General features: G+C 40.1%; 1 protein-coding gene across 3 annotated transcripts in view; it reads left to right on the top strand.

Annotated features, from left to right (window-relative positions):
* The window catches only part of CNTN5 (contactin 5), a 906,057-nt gene that overhangs the window by 803,403 nt on the left and 84,202 nt on the right, over positions 1 to 18,452 (top strand). The gene's annotated exons all lie outside the window — the stretch shown is intronic.

Consider the following 18,452-nt stretch of genomic DNA (forward strand, 5'->3'; position numbering starts at 1 on the left):
TGCCATAATATATATATATATACATGTAAATATGTGTACATATATATACATATGTATATGTATATGTATATGTATATGTATATGTATATGTATATATATATATATATATATAGAGAGAGAGAGAGAGAGAGAGAGAGAGAGAAAGAGTTAGTTCAGTGGAATGGGGAAAAATTAAGCCAAATACTGTAGAACTGGGATAGTGTCTTAACTCAGTCCATACGAAAGACCCTATTCTCCTATTGTCTTCCTAAAGTCATTAAAGAACAGTATATATGGAGTGGGAGAGAGGAAGACAGGTGGAAGGAGAGTGACATAGAAAGGGGTTTTGACTGGAAAGACTCCTGCATTGACTAAAGAGATGGCTCCAAACATAATATGTGACTACAAATACAATTTAAAATGCTGCTACAAGCCATGGATATCAGTTTGCACTTAAACACTTTGGAAAGCTACAATTGTAATGACCCTAAAATTAAAATTGAATTAAAGTTTGAATTGAATTTTACCTTAAAGATAATGCTATACAGTGAAGAAAAAAAAAGTCTGAGACCCAAGATCAGAATTTTCTGGATCAAGACTCAATTCAGTTTTTAATCAGCTGTGTAATATAAGCCAGTCACTTGATTTACCTGAGCATTAGGCCAGTTGAAAAGAAAGAGAGTTGAACTGAATAATTCTAAGATTCTTTCACACTCCAGAATTTGATAAATGTATCTTAGTAGAATAATAAAGTTGAGTTTTCTTTGCTGTATTTGCCAGTGTAACCAAAATTAAATAGTTCTTCAAAAGGAGAATCTATATAAATAAGAAAAAATGGTGCTACTCATTGTTCACATCTTATTAAGTTACTTTTACTTACTAAAAGTTATGTCACATGCCAGACATGTAGATCATATCAAAGTCATTTTCCTCTCATTTTTGTTTTTTCCCCTTCACTTTGAGCTTATAATTTCTTAAGCACTTAATGCCATGAATATCATAAGTCAAAACCAGAAAATACAGTAAAAATCATTACATTTGAAAACAAAAATACATCATTAGAATGTATTTTATTATAATTACCTATGAACATTGCTTTGATTAATCAGAAGATATCAAAGTATTTCTAAAATAAATGCTGCTTTTTTCCCTTCATCTAGGTAGGTCCCAATTTATTTATAAATACCAGTAGAGGAATTAGTTGATCTAACATGATTTTATAAATTTTGTTTTTGGCTCTTAGACATTATCAAGTTAATTTAGTGTCACTCATTCATGCCTATAAGCACCTTTAGTCCTTTGCAGGAGGACTGAATAGCCACTAGGTCCTTCTGCATATGTATTTTGCCTGTGTGCTAAACAGATATGCATGTTCTTCTTAAAATGCGAACACTCTTACTTCATGCAAACCCATGTGTTAAATTTAGGCTCTGGATAGTGATTATAAAATTCAGAATAGAAGAAAATAACCATATGGAGATGTGAGAAAAATATTTAGCTTTAAGGTAGTGTGGGATTTATCAATTTTAGCATACTTAGAATACTTTGAAATACATATTTACTTTGAAATAGTTGGGAACTTCAAAACTGCAGAGTACTAAAGAAATAGTCTAAAACAAACACTGATCTGGTCCTGGATGTCTTCAAGGACATACAATGAAGAGACTTGTTTATAGCATACAAACGGAAAAAAAAGTTCCATTCCTCTCTTAGTGAGATAGTTATGGTTTTTAGGGGGAGTAATGTAGCATTATAAAGGAGATAGATTTGCAAGGGCCCAAGGACTTAAGGATTCCTTTTGTTTGAGAAGCTTTGGAGGATTGGGGATAGGATAGCAGGACAGTGCTCAGAGGAGAGCCAGGTGGGCAGGTCTGTGTCCTGCTCTGAGTTTCCAAGCAGAACCCTAATTCTTCTTCTAGCGTTTGCCCTTCTTCCGTAGCCAGTCAACAGCGTCAGGTTGAGCCTGATGTAAAGTTTCGAGACCTCCTTTGAATCTGGAGAGGTGGCAGTCGTTGACTATGTGGGTCATAGTCTGTCTGTAGCCGCAGGGGCAGTTCGCGTCGTCTCTGGCTCCCCAGCGATGGAACATAGCGGCGCACCGGCCATGGCCTGTTCGATAGCGATTGAGGAGGCCCAATCATAACGTGCTAGGTCAAAGCCAGGTTGACGCTTGCAGGGGTCTGTGATGAGATGTTTGTTCTTGACCTCAGCTGACTGCCAACTCCGTTTCCAAGAGACTGGAACAGAGAAGTTCAGTGTAGGCATAGGGGACCAGATTGGGTGACGAGACGTCAAGCGTTGGACAGGGTGGGCGAAGATATCTGCGTATATTGGCAGGTCCGGTCGAGCGTAGACGTGGGAAATGAACTTAGATGATGCCGCATCCCGACGAATATCTGGCAGGACGATGTTGCTAAGAACTGGCAGCCATGGAACCGGGGTGGAACGGATGGTTCCAGAAATTATCCTCATGGAGGAATATAATTTGGAATCGACCAAGTGGACATGGGGGCTACGGAACCATACTGGGGCACAGTATTCTGCAGTGGAATAGCATAATGCCAGAGATGATGATCGTAGTGTGGATGCGCTTGCGCCCCAGGAGGAGCTGGCCAGTCTTGCAATGATGTTATTCCTCGCGCCCACCTTTGCTGCAGTTTTTATGAGATGTTCGTGAAATGACAGAGTGCGATCGAGAGTAACGCCAAGATAGACTGGCTGGGCTTCGTGCCGGATTCTCGTATCGCCAAGCTGCACATTAAGCTCACGCGAGGCCGAGGCATGGTGTAGATGGAAAACAGATGATACCGTTTTTGCAGTGCTAGGGATTAGTCGCCATTTTTTACAGTAATCAGATATCAGAGACATCAGAGATATCAGATATCAGAGAACCCTAATGAGGTGTTAGTGCTCCAGGAAGCACTTCTCTCCCATAGAGCAAGAAAAGCAAACAGCATTCAGAGAGGCAAATCTTTGAGTACAACACTCCTTTGCTACTGCACTGCTAGGGCCCACACCCTGAATCAGAAGAGAAAGGGAAGTGTGCTCCTAACACATTGAGGCTACATGCCACCAATGATCAAACAGATATATATAAAATAAAGGTGAAAATAAGATAGCAATGGCATGCATATTTTGCATCTAGTAGGTGCCAAAATTTGATGAAGTTCTCTCTTTTTCAGCCAATTACACTGGTGGTTTTTATACATAGCCACTGGTTTTTAGAATAAGCTCTAGGCAAATTTTATATGTAGCTTTTATAGCATCTATATGCTATGTAGTTGGTTATGTGTGAAATAAAGTAGTGATTTTGGGCTGTATTTCAAGAATAAACAGATAGACACATAATTATATTGAGTTAAAAATAATAGCTATTGCTTTGAAATTTAAATTAAAATATTTGGAATACAAGTGCTTCTACTTTCTTACCCTCTTTACTTAGACCATGTTTTATAAAGCAGCCATTTCACTGGCTTGTGATGAAACCATTCTTAAAAAAAAAAAGCCGCCTTTAAAAGCACCCAAATAGTTAGCCCATAAACATCTGGCCCCCTTCAGCTAGATCGCTGTTTGGGATAAAAGTCTGAATTAAGCAAATGTGGCAAATGAATGTAACTAGTCTTAAGATTTTATTTCCAGTTCATGTTACAAGCTAAGATTGAATGGAACTGGGTGATGCAGACAGAGTGAAAGACACAGCCCTCACCCGGCAGGTAGCACAGTTTAAGGATAGCATGGTCGCCGGAGAGCTCTGGAGAGGCTACTGGAAGGAGGTGGGCTGGAACTGGATTTCGACGTTCTGGACAGGAGTCCCTCCATGCCAGACAGTGAGTGAATCAAGCCAAGACAGAAAGGCAGAAGAGGGTATGCTGACCCTGACGGCCAGCACAGTGAAGGCACATGAAAGACCATGGATAAGTCGGTTACTGTTGTGTACATTTAAGACATGTTCAGGGAAGGAGAGACCTCTTTATAAGAGGCACTGATTTCCAAGCCATGGGTGTAGGGCTGGTTTAGAATGCCGTGGGGAGCCACATGGCTCAGTTTTGCTTTGATATCATTTTGACAGTTTTGTAGAGTGGGGTGGATCAGCTGAAGGACTCACCTTCATTCTAACTTTATATGCAGAGTCCAGAATTTGGAGTCAGCCACTGTGTACTTAGACTATAGTCCTGTTTTAGATAAAGCGTCTATAGTTGTGTTTTCCACAGTTATTATCTATGGGGGGAGAAGTCTGCAGGAATGGCTTAATAATGTCAGCAGGTTTGAACAGCATTGGCAGCACTGCCTGTGTCCACATGGCCCCCAAGTCAGCCATGGAAAACAGTGGTGTTCCATTGCATTCGAGAGATTCGAAATCCCTAATTATTCATTCAATGTGTAAGCAAGCTTAAGCCCTTGTAACTGTAAGGTTCATTTATACTGACTACCATGGAAGTCTGCCATTTGCTTTGGTTTGGGCAGAATAGTATGCCAGGCCTCAGCTGTCTAGCTGAGGACGCTCAGCTAGACAGCTGTCCTTCCCATTGTGCCTGCACGGGGCAGTGCAGCGCTCATGCACTTAGCTGAAATGGCAGTGTGCTCATGCGTGTTCACACAGCTCTGTCAGGACAAAACTCTCAGGAAAACAGGATGGGCATATTTGAACTGGGTTTTAATGAGAAAACTGAAGCATAAGACTTTTTTAAAAAAAAAATAAATGTGAATAATAAACTGGAAACAAGTGATTTGGGATCTGTGTTATGTTTCTCCTGCATGCAGCTGCCCTCCCCATCATCTCCATAACCACCTGGACTATAATGAACTATGGAAAAGTCAAGCTAGAGCAAGATCTGGTTCAAGTTTTTTTGTTTTTTTAAATCAAAATGACATGGATCATTAAGTAATTCAAGAAAAAAATGGCCATAAAATAATCACTTTTTTATTACAAGTAAATATTGTTGGAAAGTAGGAAAGTGACTGGTTATTTCTTCACATTAAAAAGCAGACAGACAGCCAGGCAGGCAGGAAGTCAAATGAGCACCTATGTGTCTCACACAGACATGGAGACACATATATAGTAGCTCAGTTCCTCACCACAATCATATGAGGTGATCTTATGAGGGAGAAGATGCTGTGATGTAGACCTCAGGGTACATAGAACTAAGAATAAAAAGAAAGGCAAATTGTGATGGGAGAAGACAGGCTCTGGGCTGTGAGACATCATGGTGATTATTGAGTTTGCTCTAAGCTGACCCATGAGTCCTTGTGCTATAAAGCCATTACCATCTACTGTGAGCCCTTTATGATGAGAACCTCACTCCTCTGAAGCAATCTGAATGTCAGAAAATTGGAATACAGGAGTAGTTATGACAACCTAGTAGTTCAGGAATCATAAAGAAGTGATTCACACCTGTGGTTTTTGTACGCATTGAATAGATAAAATGGGGCTAAAAGATAAATGCTGTAAGGATTTTATATTAGTTAGAAAGCTCTAGTATATGTCAACTTTGATAGTAGCTAATTCTTTTCCTATCCCATCTTCTTTAGCATTATCTCTTGTTTCCTACAGAGTGAAACTATCAGAAGAGAAGAGAGTAAGTGTTCAATTGATACCATCTTTTTCCTGATGGATAAGTGTTAGTGGGCTTAAGATCAACGAAACGTCTGCAACTGCATACACTAGCAGACTTTACTACCATGGCTCAGGCTAGGCTTCATCCTCATCTTCACCAGCTTAGCAGGTAGAAGAAGTCTTCAGGGCACTTCAGAACTAATCAGGAAGTGTGCCAAAGAGAGTTAGTAATTACAGTGATGGTGTCTTATCATTTTTCCTCTGTTCAGTTCTGCAGAGGAATTTTTTTTTTTGTCTTACTCTGAAACCTGAAAACCTGGTAATCCACGAGCATTCTGTCTCTGATCTAGTTTCTTAACTGATAAACATAGTTACCTTACAAAAGATCTCTCCCAGTCTTTCACCAAACGCAAACAAGTTTTTCTCCTTTAACATTTGTAACCTTTACTGTCATGAATGTACTCCTTCCCTTTGCCAAAAGAATGTTTATGTTTTATACATGTACTATCTGCGTGTATACATGGACATTCTTTAGGCATAAGGATTTATAATTTATATCTATATAATTTTAATGCAGGTGTGCAGATCAGGTTTTTCAAAATTTAATCACTCCAAAATAAATCAGAAACAGTCTCATTAAGTCAGACCTTGTATAAAATATATAAAAAAGATGTTACACAGAGAAGATTTCCTTCTGTAAGTAGTTCTGCTTTTGGTCTGCACAGCATTGTGGGTCAGGCAAGTTATGTGTGAGTGTAGAAGGTGAGCCCCAGCAAGGGAAAGCTGGATGAAGGGTCTCATCGTAGGGTTTCTGAGAAGCACGGGCCTGTGCACATCTCAGTTGTGTTATCACTTACACTTCTGTGCCATCCATGAAGTTCCTGATGTGGCTAGATATTTCTTAGTACATAGATCAAGTAAATCTAGTTGAGTGGTCTGGCAGTGGCGCACCGGGTCAAGCACACATAGTACAAAATGCAAGGACCCACACAGGGATTGCAGTCTGTGCCCCTCAGCTCTCCACCTGCAGGGGGGGGATTGCTTCACAAGTGGTGACACAGGTCAGCAGTTGTCTTTTTCTCCCCCTCTATATCATCCCCTCCCCTCTCAATTTCTCTCTGTCCTATCCAATAAAAGAATAGGAAAACATGGCTGCCAGAAGTACTGGATTCACAGTGCCAGCACCGAGCACCAGCAACAATAATCGTGGAGGCAAAAAGAAAAAAGAAAAGTAAATCTAGTTGTAATTCTTCACTGTGTTTTTTAAATCAAAACAGAAATGTTTCTGCTACACGGTCTCTCCTCTTTGACTAGACAACTCAACCCACCTTAACCTTACTGCTTGATCAATATTAAAACATTAAAATCATGTGTTCTGTGAGGTCATATGACCAAGTTGTTAAAAAAAAAAAGCTTACCCATAAAAACTATTGAAAATGAATTGGGAGAGCATCTTGAAATTTTTTGCTTTACTTGCCTCCTCATATGTTCTGTGGGTGTGTTTCCCCATTGCCTAAAGCTCACTCTTCTGGCTGCTAGAATTGTTTCACTTGATAGAGAATGAATATATTTTTATCAGTTTTCCATTTTGGTCTTTCGAGCACACAAAGTAAAAATGAGATACCATATGTGACATTGCTTTTACTGCAGAAAAGGAGGCAAAGACAATAGAATATAGGACTCAGCCTGGCTTCTGAGGAGTGTATTGCTTTCACAGACATCGGAGGTCATATCTGTTCTTACTGAACTTGTGATTTACAGTGTTGTCGGTAACCCCTGAGTTTAAAACCACCAAAACCCAGTGTGAAGTCAGGTAGCTGGTCGCATCTCAGATTCTTTTCTATGCCCTAATTCTCTTAAACCAGTCCCTCCTCTCTACCAGAGCAAGAACATAAGGCTTCTGTGGACAGGTCCTGATGCTCTTCCCTGGTAATCTTTGCATTTACTGTTTAGGAACATGACTACTTTCTGAACTCAACACAGTGTATCTGCTGTCCATTCAGGACAAAAGCCACTTGCTAGTGGACTGAGTGAAAGTAGGAGTGTGAACACTGAAAATCTAGCCATTTGGAGGAGTCTGCTTAGAAGCAGATGTTGACTACAATATCTAACTATCTCGCTTTCTCCTTTCCTCTCTTCTCCTTTTTTTCATTCTTTCTTTTCTTTCCTTCTTTTTTTTTTGTCAACATAGAAAAATACTGAACTGCTACTGTAATTACAACAAATGTCAGTGATATATAGTTTTATTCATTTTGCTTAACAAAATTTGGGCATTTTAAAATCTGTGCTAGAAGAAATTGTGTTCTCTGGAAATAATCACAGGCGTTCTTAATTAGATTACACTGGATTCTACTTAGCATGTTAAAGCACTGCTTATATGTTTCATGAGCTTTTTGTTATTTCTTTAAAAATGCCATTGTCTGTGTATCTAGACAATATAATTTAACCTGAATTGTGATGAAATGTAGAGCAAAATATGACTCTTAATACTCAAAATTTTAACTTGTAGGCATAATATTTAAAAGATGGTGCCTTTCAGTTTTTGAAAGCTTGAGTAAATAAAGGACTGTCCTCATTACCTAATGCCACATGAGATTTTGGGTTTTTATAAGCAAATATAGTTTCATTTTACATTTTGAAACACTACTGATATATGAGTATTGTGTTTCAAACTGACTCCTATATTACTTCTCAAAGTTATTTTCAAAGAGCTAGGGTTTCGAGAGACCATTATTTTCAAGACATCTTTGAAATTCCACCTTTTATTTCACAATCCCTCTTTAGTCATCTGTTTTGTATTAAATTCTAAAGTGTGCTTAAGTATTGTGATGTGTTTAGCTTTTAGCTTTTCAAAATCTTCTAGTTTCTTTTGTAGAATATTTTCATCATCTTATAATATAAAAGTAAATTTTCAGAGTCTAGAATTAATAACACAGTAGGTAGCTCCTCAAAAACATTTTCTCAGAAATGGGGGGGAAGAAGAATTTTTACAGCCCTACTTTACCACTCGTGAAGTTTTCCCTCTGCAGGTGGGGACTGGGGGCTTGAATCCAGGTCTTTGAGTACTGTAACATGTGCACTCAACCAGGTGTGCCATGTCCAAGGACCCAGGTTTGAGCCCCTGATCCCTGCCTGCAGGAAGGAAGTTTCTCCACTGCTAAAGGAGGCCTACAGGTGTCTATCTTTACATATGTACTTATCTATATCTATATCTATCTGCCTATGTATTCCTATTCTCTCAATTCCTCTGCCCTATTCAATAAAATAGAAAGGGAAAAAAATGGCCACTAGGAGTTGTGTATTGACAGTGCCAGCTCCAAGCCCTTGTGATTACTCTGGTGGCAGTAAAAAACAAACAAATAAGTAGGAAGGAAGAATAGAGGGTTTGGAAAGCATAATTCATTATCTTTAATGAATAAATGATGGCCCCATGAAGTATCACTATACTGTAGATGAATTATGAATTTGTCTGCATCCCACACACTTTAACTGAGCACCGAGACATGAGGCACATGTCCAAGAACTGAACTTTCTGAGGCTCAGTAACAAACATCCTGGGGCTGTATATGAAGACAACTGAGGCCATCAACTCTGGGTCGGAGCTGCAGCCCCATCAATCACACAACAGCCTGTCTGTCAGCCTGCCTGCCTGCCTGCCTGCCTGCCTGCCTACGTACATATCTATCTATCTATCTATCTATCTATCTATCTATCTATCTATCTATCTACTCACCAGAGTTTCACTGGGGCTTGGAGCCTGCATGAGGACTCTACCACTTCCTGTGGCTTTTTCTTTTCTTTTGATAGAAATTAAGAGACAGAGAGAAGTAGAAAGGAAGACAGAGATCAGCGAGAGAGATGGCACGCTCCTGCAACACTGCTCCACCGTGTGTGAACTTCCCCCCTGGCCTGCAGTGCCTGGGCGCTTAGCCCAGGTCTTCTCATGGCTCTGTGCACTCTAGCACAGCAGACCTTTCATATATATGCATTTCTGTTGCCCTTGTTTTTTATTGTTGTAGTTATTGTTGTTATTGATGCCATCATTGTTAGATAGGACAGAGAGAAACAGAGAGAGGAGGGGAAGACAGAGAGGGGGGGAGAAAGACACCTGCACACCTGCTTCACCGCCTGTGAAGCGATTCCCTGCAGGTGGGGAGTAGGGGGCTTGAATTGGGATTCTTACGCCGGTCCCTGTGCTTTGCGCCACCTGCACTTAACCCGCTGCACTACCGCCCAGCTCCCGCACAGCAGACCTTTATGCCACAGGCACTGGAAGGTCCACAACTCAGTTAAATTAATAGTTCCAGAATATAACCTTTGAGCATCTTAGAGTCGTACCATTCATAACGTTCAACCTAATTCAGCCAAGTTCATTATTAACAGTAATTCAGCCAAGTAGCACAAAGTAGGTTAACTATCTGATACTATTTAAAGTACCCTAAAATAAAGTTATTTCTCACTAAACATCTTATGTATCTATAAAACCACGCAAATTCACTGTTTTGAAGCAAAATTAGCTAAAATAATTTAGAATGATTTAACCATTAAGATACAACATTGTGCTAAACTGTTTATGGATCACATATGAAGAAGCCTAACTAAACCTGTGAGATTTTATCCTTTTAAACCGTTGATCCTACAAGTAAACATAGTATACTGACAGAACTTGTTGAAAGTGCTCAGTAAGTATACTGGTGGAATTTCCTAAAAGCCTTTCTGAAATGCACACTCTAATCAGCATTCCTGAGCCCTGGAGCAGTACGGCGCACTGCCAGTGGTGTGCCTGCTCTCTGTGCCCTCGGCAGCCATCATGGTTGTGCGTAGCCCTGCTGTGGCAAGGGCTCTGCTGTATGCAGTAGACTCAGTTGTCGTCAGAGCTGCAGTCGTTCACTGAGAGCCTCCCACTAGCTTTTTATATCTTAGATGTTGAGGTTTAAATAAAAATGTATGACTCAGGAGTCGGGCTGTAGAGCAGAGGGTTAAGTGCAGGTGGCACAAAGCACAAGGACCGGCATAAGGATCCTGGTTCGAGCCCCGGCTCCCCACCTGCAGGGGAGTCGCTTCACAGGCGATGAAGCAGGTCTGCAGGTGTCTATCTTTCTCTCCTCCTCTCTGTCTTCCCCTCCTCTCTCCATTTCTCTCTGTCCTATCCAACAATGACAACAACAATAATAACTACAACAATAAAACAACAAGGGCAACAAAGGGAATAAATAAATAAAATTTTAAAAAAATGTATGACTCAGCTACAGTCAGAGCTACAGTCATTCACTGAGAGCCTCCCACTAGCTTTTTTATATTTTAGATGTTGAAGTTTCAATATCTTTAGAAGGTGGGGAGGGATACAGTTTTAATATCAACGAGTCCCTCTTAAACCTCTCCTTTTGTTTCCTGTGTTTGTGGGGGGGGGGCGGACTGTAGAAAAGAATTAATAGTTATCCTAAATATGTAGAGGTGACATTTAAATGAGCATAGTCTGCATAAGTTTATTTTCACTACAAAACAGACCACCGTGGGGGCTGGGCGGTAGTACCATGGTTAAGTGCACATGGCATGAAGTGCAAGGACTGGTGCAAAGATCCTGGTTCGAGCCCCTGGCTCCTCATCTGCAGGGGGTCACTTCACAAGCAGCAAAGTGGTTCTGCAGGTGTCCATCTTTCGCTCCCCCTCAGTCTTCCCCTCCTCTGTTCATTTCTCTCTGTCCTATCCAACAACAGCAAAACAACAATAAGGGTAACAAAATGGAAAAAAATGGCTTCCAGGAGCCATGCATCCCTAGGGTAGGCACCAAGCCGCAGTGATAACCCCAGAGGCAGAAAAAGAAAAAAAGAGGGAAAAAAGCACCTTAAATCACCAATTAAACATATTAAAACAAAACAAAAATATTTAGTGACTTCAAGCAATTAATTAATTCATAATTCTGTGGTTAGCAAATTGAGCTGAGTTCAGCCAGAGCTCATCTGCCAGTTTTAGCAGGATCTGCTTGTCGATTTACAGTCAGCTGCCAGTAAATCTCGAGTCGCTGGTATTGGAGTGAACTGGCTGTTGACTGAGGCTCCCGGGGCTACTGGGATCCTTGTTTCTCTCGGCCTCTAGGCCATCCCAGGTACGCTCACCTGGAGGTCTCCACATTCAGAGATCCAAAATTAGTAGAACACGCTGGGCTAAGGACTTGTCTGATGTTACTTCTGTTTCACTTAATTGCTTAAAACAACTCAAAAGCCCTTAACAAATTCAAATAAATTCCAGCTCCTGTTCTACACTGTAGAGTGTGACTAATTTTGCAGTCTCATCTCTTCTGTGACTACACGATTTCCTGTATTTCTCCAACTTGCAACCTCTATTCCAAAATCTACAAAAGTCTCATTAAGTCTTATTCTAATTTTTACTTCAGTTAGCTCCTGTAGCAAAACTCTCTCTTCTCTCTCTCTCTGTCTCTCTTTAATATACACACACACACACACACACATAGATATATTATACACACACATACACACACACACACACACACACACACACACACGCACACATACACTACTCCTATGAGTTGATTTTTTTGACATGACTTGGATAGTTTTTCTGCTGGTGTCCATGGGATTTGTTGATGCAGCTGATACCAGTGATTGGGGTGGAGGAGTGCTGGGGGAAGACAGCTAAGATCTAAGATGTGTCCTAAGCTCACCTTCCCTGCCAATAGGCACCGCATTAGCCCACACAATGCCATGTGGGTGTCGTGGGGTTGAAAAATAGCAATCAGCAGAGCACACATGCACTGCAAACTCATGCCCCCTGTCTGCTAATGTCACCATGACCTCACGCTTGCAGTGTGCAGGCAGGGTGGGAGGGCCTTTCCTAGTGTGGACTCAGGGAAGACATGGGACATTCTGAACATACCTGCAGCCGTCTGCCACACAGTCTAAACACTTACTGGACAGTGCCCAATGAATGTTAAATTTACTTGTGGTATCATTTGATGTAATTTATTTTATTTGAATTTTTGAGAGGGATAGAGACCAGAACACCATTTTGTCAGATTCAAGACTTATGTTCTATCATTGTCTCACTAGCCTGGCGCATAAAATAGCCTGTTTAAGGCTAAAGTGAAGGTTAGTTGATGCATGTGGTTTTGCATAGGAGAAATGAGCTTTCTGTAAAAGTGATCATTTTACAGTGCTAAGATTCAGCGTGTAGCATGCACGAGGTCAGTGTCTTCGACTAATTTAACCAGAGGCTCTCTGAGTTTATCCATTCTTAGTCGACTGTTAAATCAATGAAAACACTTCATCTGTTATAGCCAGTCCATTTGTATTGTTGTATTCAAAAAATAGATTGAGGGCTGGGGAGGCAGCTTATAATGGTTATGCAGAACTCTCATGCCTGAGGTTCTAAGTTCCCAGGTTCAGTCCTCATTGCCACCATAAGCCAGAGCTGAGCAGTACTCTGGTCTCTCTGTATCTCTGTTTCTAATAAATAAATAAATAAATAAATGATATTTTAAAAAACAGATTGATATTTGAGAAGAGAGTGAAGTGATGAGGGATAGAGATATCAAGAAAGCACACATGTACAGAGAGAGAGAGAGGGAATCAGACTACTGTAGCACAAGTGCTGCCAAGCTCTACCTGAAGGCACCTTGTCTGAGAGTCCAGTGCCTCACCATCCGTGTCGCCTCCCAGGTCCTTTGTGTTCTTCCTTTTTTTTTTAATGTCAGGATATTTTAATCACTAGTTAATAAAAAGTTGAAAATAGCTAGGATGATGTAAGTTAATAGTGAAACATTTTTATTTATCAATGAGTTGATATGTCATATAAGTAGTATATTCTAAAGACAATTATATTTCTTATGTATCCTAAAATAATCAATGTTAATAATAATTTTAGGACCAGTGATTATCAGAAAGGAAGAAGATATGAGGCCATTGGTAGAAGTATACTTAGGACCAGATATGAAGGAACACACGTGTTAATTTTCAGTGTTACATACCTGAAACCCAGTAAAAAAATTAAAAACTAGAGGGTGGGGAAGATAGCATAGTGGTTATGCAAAAAAATAAAAATGCTTTCATGCTTCAGCCCCCTAAGTCTCAGGTTTAATCCCCTCACCACCATAAACTAGAGCTAAGCAGTGTTCTCATAAAAATAAAGACATTTACCCTACAATAATGTCAGGACTAAAAGGTGGTTCTGGTGATTTCTGGGCATTAATTATGTTTTGATAAGAGCAAAGACAGTTATAATTAATGAACTGCTGAAAAGAGATTGTAGTCACATAAATAAAAGAAACATGAAAGTGGCCAGGGAGGTGGTACAGTGAATAAAGAATTGGATTCTCAACCATGAGGTCTTGAGTTCGATCTCCAGCAGCACATGTACCAGAGTGATGTCTGATTCTTTCTCTCCTCCTATCTTTCTCATGAATAAATAAATAATTTTTAAAAAGAAAGAAAAGAAAAATGGAATATGCTGAGAATTCCATATTCCACATAAATTACTAAACCTCTTTAGCTAGCATATTCCATTATTTTTCATTAATGAATAGTCAGTATGAGAGTGATCTGGCTGTGACATCTGCCACCCCACTGATCACCAGGGTTGAGCTAGCTGATCTGGATGGCTCAGCGGTGTCCCCATCCTCCCTCACAGCTCCATGTGCTTCCCTCCCAGAGCTGTGCGCTGGGTCAAAGAGGGTGGCATTCCTTGAGGGTATGGGAATAGCTGTGCTCCCCTGCCAGAACCTCCAAGCAAGCTCTTGTTAATAGATTGTGACGGCACGGTTTTTGCTATCTTTGGCTTTGTTGCATTTTAACTATTAGGAAGGAGGAACAATTTGTGAATCTGTTTATAATCCAGAATTTTAAAGTTTTCTCTTATGGAATCAGGATAATATTAGGCTAGTATAAGGAGAAATAAATGAACAATTAGCTCAATTTTCTATTTTTTGGGTTTTTTTTTTGTTTTTTATTTATTTTTTCTTTTATTTAAGAAAGGATTAATTAACAAAACCATAGGGTAGGAGGGGTACAACTCCACACAATTCCCACCACCCAATCTCCATATCCCACCCCCTCCCCTGATAGCTTTCCCACTCTCTATCCCTCTGGGAGCATGGACCCAGGGTCATTGTGGGTTGTAGAAGGTGGAAGGTCTGGCTTCTATAATTTTTAATGTCTATATCTAAGGATTCTCTTTCATGTAAAACTGACTCATGCAGATGATGATCTTTCTCCTAATTGTGGTTCTAAGGTAAAATAAAAGATACGATTTGTTAAAGGAAATAGTAGAGGGAGTCGAGCAGTAGTGCAGCAGGTTAAGTGCATGTGGTGCAAAGCGCAAAGACTGGCGGAAGGATCCTGGTTCGAGCCCCCGGCTCCCCACCTGCAGGGGAGTCGCTTCACAGGCGGTGTAGCAGGTCTGCAGGTGTCTATCTTTCTCCCCCCCCCGTCTTCCCCTCCTCTCTCTATTTCTCTCTGTCCTATCCAACAACAATGACATCAATAACTACAACAATAAAACAACAATGGCAATAAAAAGGGAATAAATAAATAAAATAATATTTTTAAAAAAGGAAATAGTAGACAGACTTGAGAATTAAATCAAAAATATTTTCAAAAGATATTTAAAGACAAAGACAATTATGCTACATTAAGACATGAGAGACTTGACAAAGTTTATAATTATTATAACTCAGGCAGTTTCATTGAAGTCCTTGGACTTAAAGATGACAATTTGTGATCACAGTGCTATGAAATTAATTTTCCATGAAATCCACATTTGATTAGTAACACCAAAGAATGCCATTAAAGTTCTTTAGGAAAACCAGCATTTATATTTTTCTTCTTTCTTCATTTTGTTTTAGATAGGTAGATGGGTGGATTGGTGGAAGGACGGATGGGAAGAAGGGCCAGGTGGCAGTGCACCTGGTCAAGCACATACCAACATATCACCATGTGCTAGGATCCAGTTCAGACACCTGCTCCTAGGGAGAGGAATAAAGGAGAAATGCTTTATGAGAGCTGAAGCAGATCTTCAGGTGTCTCTCTTTCTCTTCCCCTCTCTATCTCCCTATTCTATCAACTTCTCTCTGTCCTGTCAAATGAAATTAGGAAGGAAAAAAAAATAAAAGAAAGAAATGGCCGCTGGGAGCAGTGGATGTGTAGTGCAGGCACTGAGCCCCCACAATAACCTGATGGCAAAAAAAAAAAAAAAAAAAGAAAGAAAGAAAGAAAGAAAGAAAGAAAGAAAGAAAGAAAGAAAGAAAGAAAAAGAAATCTATATACTGCTAGTCTTAAACCTGGGTCATGCAGATGGAAAAATAGAGAATTTCAATTGCCAGTTAGTAAAAAAAAAAAATAGAGAATTTCAATCACCAGGTGGAAAAATAGAGAGCTTCAATCATCAGTTAGTAAAAATAGATGTGCATTATCCAGGTGAACTGTTTTGCCAGTCCTAAACTCAGAATTTCTTGCCTAGTCATAATTATCATCTTAATATATGGGACAAAAGAAATTCAAATATGAATTATGTACAGGTCTGCATGTTAACATCATGTGTAGCCAAGATGCATTTAAAGCAACTTAATTTGGCTTCTGGAGAGCATGACCATGGAGCAGCAGCAATGAAAGGATCATGTCTGGGAACAACTAGATAAGGTAATGAAAAAATATCCAGCATCTTACTACATTGCAACTCCAACTTTTGAAGAAATTCACTGAGCCACAGGTGGGTGCAAGTACATGTGTGACAAGAGACAAAGAAAAAAAATTAAAAAGAGAAAAAAAGAAGACTGAATTGGGAGCCAGGAGCTGGCAGTGGACAGGCCACCATCTTGATAGTCACCTAGCACAGCATACACATGCAGGCTTGCCTGAGAGGGTCAGGAACTGAAACTGGCTGGCTCAGGACATAGCAGTGGGCTGCCAGAGGCCAGAGTACAGTCTGAAATAGAAACAAGAACCTATTCCAACTCCACCCAAGGTCATCTGGAACACTCTCCCTCAGCACCCACAACACAGAAACAGTGTAGTCACAGTGCTGCCTGCTAACTGATCAATAGAAATGCTTGACCAAAACATGAAAAATAAAATACTTCAAATCCACAAAGATTTGGGTGGGAAAAAGTCTGAATCTGAATTCAGAAAACTTATTATGAAAGCAGTTTAAGGCTCCAACAAGAGCATACAGATACAAAATCAGGATCTCAGATATCAGTTGACCAAAGAGCTACAAAACATAGAAAGAAAACTCCAAACAGAGCTACTTTACATGAAGGTCATTTTGGATAGAGATAAGACTTACATGAAATACCTAACAAGTAGAAAAAAATCAACTTGAGGAGAGAATATCAGGCCTAGAAGATAAAATCAAGACACACTTCGAGTGTACAGCTGTTGGAGAGGAAATGTTCATGACAAATGAATCAGTTCTCTGTGAAATAGTAGACTTCATTAGAATAAAAATAACTTGAGGGGGGCTAGATGGTAGCACAGCGGGTTAAGTGCAATGACATAAGGCAGCGTAAGGATCCCGATTCAAGCCCCCGGCTCCCTACCTGCAGGGGGGTCACTTCACAAGTGGTGAAGCAGGTCTGCAGGTGTCTGTCTTTCTCTCCCCTTCTCTGTCTTCCCTTTCTCTCTCAATTTCTCTCTGTCCTGTCCAACAACAGTGACATCAGTGGTTACAACAATGATAACCACAACAATGATAAGACAACAAGGGCAACAAGAGAGAAAAAAAATAGCCTCCAGGAGTGGTGGATTCGTGAGACAGGCACTGAGTCCTAGCACTAACCTGGAGACAAAAAAAAGAAGAAGAAGAAGAAGAAGAAGAAGAAGAAGAAGAAGAAGAAGAAGAAGAAGAAGAAGAAGAAGAAGAAGAAGAAGAAGAAGAATTTGAGATACCTGAGGACAAAAATAAGGCTAGAGGAGCAGCAAACATATTCAAAAACTTTTTATTCAAAAAATATTTATTTTAATGAGAGAAATACAGAGAGAAAGATACAGACATAGAGACCTGAGCACTGGTCAGCTTGGGCTTATGGTGGTGCTGGAGATTGAACCTAGGATCTTGGAGCCTCAGGCTTGACAGTGTTTTGCATAACCTTTATGCTATATGCCTTAGCTCATGGAAGAAAATTGTCCACATCTGAGCAAAGTTCAAAACTTATACAACCAGGAAGATGAATGAACACCTAAATTCCTGAATCCAAAATGGCATACACTATGACATATAACAAAAAAAAATATCCAAAAACAAGGACCAGAAAAAGTATTGCTAGGGAAAGGAACAATCTGACATAGAGCAGTAGAACCAGCAGGCGTTCATCAGATTTCTCACCACAAACCCTAAATGCAAGAAGAGAATGGAAAGGCATACTCACATTAATAAAAGAAATTTCAGCCACAAGTACTCTCCTTTCAATTTACTCTTCAAATATGAAGAAGTAATCAAAATCTTCCCAAACAGAAACTGAAGGAATTCATCGTCACCAGCCCTGCATTACAAGAATTACTGAAAGGGGTCCTACATGGAAAGAAGCCAAGGAACTCCAGCTGTAAATGAGGTTGTCACTGGTGGACTAGTGCTGGAAACAACAGCAACAACATAAGCAAGTACACAGGAAAAAGGGCAAAGCAATGATAGATACTGGTGAAACAAGGCCAACTATCAAAGATCTAGATACTAGACCAGAAAATCTAAAGCCCCATTCTTTACCTCCCCTTAGTTGGAACCTGAAGGAAAACTGTTGTTTGGGACGAGTCAGAGAGTGATGAATAATGGGTCATCTCACATGTAAGTAGAACTCAGGAAACAGAGTCAGAAAGGGAAAACATAGGGTGAAACTCCGACCTGGGGTGGTGTAGTGCACGAAAGCAGGGGACTCTGGGAGAGGAATGGAAGAGCTGGGCTTGAGGGGTTGGGC

The sequence above is a fragment of the Erinaceus europaeus genome, chromosome 20 (genome assembly GCF_950295315.1).
Source record: "Erinaceus europaeus chromosome 20, mEriEur2.1, whole genome shotgun sequence".
NCBI classification, from domain to species: Eukaryota; Metazoa; Chordata; class Mammalia; order Eulipotyphla; family Erinaceidae; genus Erinaceus; species Erinaceus europaeus.